This window comes from Protopterus annectens, chromosome 9.part0 (genome assembly GCF_019279795.1).
Source record: "Protopterus annectens isolate FY-2018-M chromosome 9.part0, PAN1.0, whole genome shotgun sequence".
Classification (NCBI taxonomy): Eukaryota; Metazoa; Chordata; order Ceratodontiformes; family Protopteridae; genus Protopterus; species Protopterus annectens.
In genome coordinates, this window is record NC_056743.1 from 992,835,586 (window position 1) to 992,839,982 (window position 4,397).

The window sequence follows — 4,397 nt, forward strand, 5'->3', positions numbered from 1 at the left end:
CTTAAAGCAGCAATTATTAATTTGGTGCCATTAGCGAGGTTCCACATGAGAGTGACTCATTGAACACTGTGTGTATCAACTGTCTCAGCAGTAGGACATCAAAGATTGGGTAATTTGATTACTAAAGCTTTTCACAGACCTCCAATGGTAGCTCCATTTACCCTGTCTCAGCAAGAGGTATGCCCTGCCCCCCACTCCCTACAGTCATGTTCACCACACACAGACAGAGAGACACACAGCCTGGGGGTCGAAAACTTTGGGGAAGATGGCCCAATAGACCTGGACTCAGCACAAGTCCTCTTTGTAATTAGATATCCTGAAGAGCAGTTCTCCTTGCATTGCAAGCTTTTCAGAACCAACTTCCCCAGGTTACAATCACAATATACTTCAACAATATTCCATTAGCATACTACAACAATAAACATGGGAAACCAGATCGTAACCCCAGTGTTGAGAAGCCATGAGGCTACGGGGATGGGTAATAAACTCACATCACTTACAACAATCATTCCCAGTCAAGCCATCTCATTAGCGAACAGACTCCACAGATACCTTCTAATGCCACAAGTGGTCCCAAACTGGTAACTGCACAAATGATTTTCCATCACTTGGGGAAACCTTGCTGCGAGTTATTGACCAATACTAAGTGAAGCAACTTATTTTCCCTTATCCCACCATAAGTTCAAACATCCTAGTTAGTCCACCACTGACCTCAGAAAGCACTATACACCTTTAATTTTAAAATTATGAGATTCTTTCAGAAGGCAAATGTCTGCAATGCAGATATTCTCTTATCTGTCTTTCGGCCCTGGCAAGTGTGGTTTCCCCAGTTGTGTTATCCTTTGATAAAAGACTTTTTTTATTCTTCTAAAGCTCATCCAGTTCTTCTCTCTCATATCCACCCTGCAAGCCTTAGTCATATCTGCAATACCTCTGATCAATCTAATGGCTTCTTCAATTCTTATGATAGCCAAAGACCTTGCATACCCCTCCTAGAGTCGTCCAAATCCTTACAGCAGCCCAGAATCCTTCTACTAAAATGTATACAAGGGAAATTGGACAGAATTATGTCTATGGGTCACTCAATAGGGAACTGAGCCTTTTCTAGCAACGTTTCCTGATATTCAATTTCTGTCTGACATTTTCAGTAAGGGTTCTAGTATTTTCATTTTAAGAGTACATTTAGCACCGGTTTCAATTTTTCACCAAGGCTTTAAGACCGCTTCCCTAGCATCTCAAAAGTTTGCAAAGCATATTTTAAAGGAGGCCTCAGTTAAAGGCCCTTCTCTTTATTCTGGAATATTAATGCGCTCACAACAGAACAAAAATATTTATTCTAGAATACTGCTTTTATTAACATTACCTTCTTGCAGGAGGGGGTTCAGAACTAAAGCTGTCTCTTGTTGCGCTCCTTATCCAAAACCTTTCATAAGGACAGAGTTACTGTTACTAACCCTGTGTTATGCCTAAAGTAGCTTCAGATTTGAAACTTCAAACAAACAATTGATCTACCGATTTTCTTTCCTAAGTTTTCAAATATAGGGGAAAATCAACTTATACTGTCTAAATGTTCACAGACTTCAGAGATTTTACTTACATAGGACCCAAACTCTTTGAGAGAGAAATCAGCTTTTCATTTCCTTTGTTTCAGACTAGTCCAAAATATTTCTAAAGGTATCACATCCAAATGGCTATCAGACAGTTCTAACAATAAGATGATTCCTAGTAAATCTACAGCTCATTCCACCTGGTCTACAGCTATCTATTTAGCCTTATTTAGGTAATGGACAGTGGGCGACAATTTGTGCTCCTGTGACAGGAGCTTAACTGCACAGTTTTGCAAGACACTACAAAAGTTGTCCGAGCTCTCAAGATCTAGGTCCTTTCTTTGGTCCCACCATCTTCAGGGTATTCTGTCATGATGCCACCCAAGATGTATAGATGAGGACTTTGTTCTTCTATTTGAAGAAGACAAACTGCAACATGTGAGGTAAAATAACAAATAGATTTTCATGATTAAAGTCCATACACTTTACTATATCATCCCTCTTTCCTTCTTGCGCTGATTTTGGTCTCCCCATAATGGCTTAGTTGACTGTACAGAGGCATTTATGAGGAGGAGAAAGAGGAATATTTATAATCCATTCTAGGCAAATAAACAGTATGGTTCTTTTTTCTACTGTCTGCTGGCAAACTTGATCTGGGAAAAGCGGTACGTGAGGTGCTTCACAGGAGTGAGGGAAAAACTTGAGCTTTGGCAAAGCCTTAAAATGCTAGATCTGTGCCTCCTATGGCAACCAATCCTTTGGTTTGAAGTGGACAGACATGGATAATTAAAGATCCACCATTATGGTGATTATAAAACCATCATTTCATCAATATCTAGTAAACAAATGAAATGTAAATTTTCTGAATGGTGCACTTCCCAATAAAAGGTAATGCTGAAAGACTAAAAGTTGTCACTTTTGAAAGGAATGCAGTCTTTAAATGAAAAGATAGAGTCTACAGGCAAACACCCCACAACAGAGTTAAACATGTGATAGATATATGCACTTTTTAGTGTGACCTGGAAGTCTTGTGCACATACGACAGGACTCCAGTTTTAACTCTAGCTGGTTCCCAAGTATAATCTACAGGAGTTAAAGTCAGTCAACAATATTTTTGGAAAGTTTTGTTCAGTTTTTGGGCAGTCATTGAGTCACACACACTGATCCTGGGAATTATCGCCCTATTAGCCTGACGAGCCTGGTTTGTAAAGCCATGGAACATATCATCATGGAACTCATAAACAAAGACATTGGTACCTCCAATCTCTGGACCCCACCCAGTTTGGGTTTGTGAAAGGCAGATCATGCCTCCTGAACCTGGTTGACTTCTTTGAGGCAGTCACCAAAGCTGTAGACGAGGGTAAGGTGGTTCACACAGCCTGTCTTGACCTCGCTAAGGCTTTTGACACCATCCCCCATTCTGGGATTATAGCTAAAGTCACTAAACTAGGTATAAATCCCTATGTCACAAGATGGGCTGCCAATTGGCTGACTGACAGAACCCACACTGTAAAAGTTGCAGACTCCAAATCTGACTTCAAACCAGTGATAAGTGGAGTACCACAGGGTTCAGTCCTGGTACCTCTCCTATTTGGTATCTACTTCCCTGAAGTACAGGCTAACACAGAAGGACTTTGGCTAACGAAGTTCGCAGATGACTGCAAACTAGGAGCCATAGTTGAGTCCCCAAATGATGTGGACATCCTACAGAAGGGCCTCACTGAGACTTATGCCTGGTGTCAGAGCCATGGCCTCAAGCTCAATGCCAAAAAGTGCATTGTCATCCCCTTTGGTAAAAACTATGTACCCATGAACTACCACATTGGCGGCAGTCTACTCAACGCCGAATGTGTGAGGAGACCTGAGGACCCAGGTGGACAGTAGTCTCTCCTTTCATAATCACATCGCCACAGTAGTCAGGAAATCCCTCTACGTGGCACACCTCATCAAAAAAGGGTTCTCATCTAGGAAAATAGAGGTTATTATTCCCCTCTACTCGACACTCATTAGACCCATTATATAGAGTACAATGCCCCTTTTGGAATGTACCTCACAAGACATCTGCAGCAGCTGGAAAGGCCACAAAAATACCTAAGAAAGAGGATTACTGGCCTCAAACAGATGCCGTACATTGACATTCTCAAAAAACTCCAGCTTTACTCCGTAGCATATCGCCTACTCCGAGGTAATCTCTGCCCAACATATAAAGCCAAGTCAAACCCAGAGCTTTTGGACATGCTACACCTAAAGAAATCCAATCCCTCCGAACTACACGCTCTAGGGACCTAAACCAAGTCACCGCAATAAACAGGACATGCTGGAGGGATAAATTCCTGTCCCAGAGACTTCCCATACTCTGGAACAAGCTACCCATCTATGTCAAGCAAAGTTCCTCATTAGCACTCTTCAAGAAAAATCTTGATAAGTGGATGGGAAATAGGAAATACACCCCGGGATCACTTCTGTGGCTCTGCTCAACAGGGGCACAAGAAAATAACTTTGTTGGGTGACGTAAGCCAGAGAACCTTGTTGGCTAAGCTTACTTAGGCCCTTGGGCTGATCGCCTAGTACCTACCTATGAACACTTTGGCACTTCAGACCACAACTCCACTCAGCAGGCCTGTGTGTGTGTCTTACAGTTGGCTCAACAGTTCTTTAAGAGTCTGGATTAGTAGTAGCAGCTTTCCATCTGGACAGAGGTAAGGAAACAGAGAACCAAGAACTCATTAGTGAATCACATAAAACTGGAACACTGAGAACCCTTTTAAACCCTTTGGGAATGGTTTTTTTTCCCTTTCTTTCCAAATAATATGGTCAAAGTTTTTGGTAAAAAAGTAATTTCCATTTTTT

The 4,397-nt window shown here is 41.6% G+C and overlaps 2 protein-coding genes across 2 annotated transcripts in view; one reads left to right on the forward strand and one right to left on the reverse strand.

Annotated features, from left to right (window-relative positions):
- PMEL (premelanosome protein) overlaps positions 1 to 4,397 on the forward strand; it is a 706,375-nt gene that overhangs the window by 250,660 nt on the left and 451,318 nt on the right. The gene's annotated exons all lie outside the window — the stretch shown is intronic.
- CDK2 (cyclin dependent kinase 2) overlaps positions 1 to 4,397 on the reverse strand; it is a 206,514-nt gene that overhangs the window by 97,771 nt on the left and 104,346 nt on the right. The gene's annotated exons all lie outside the window — the stretch shown is intronic.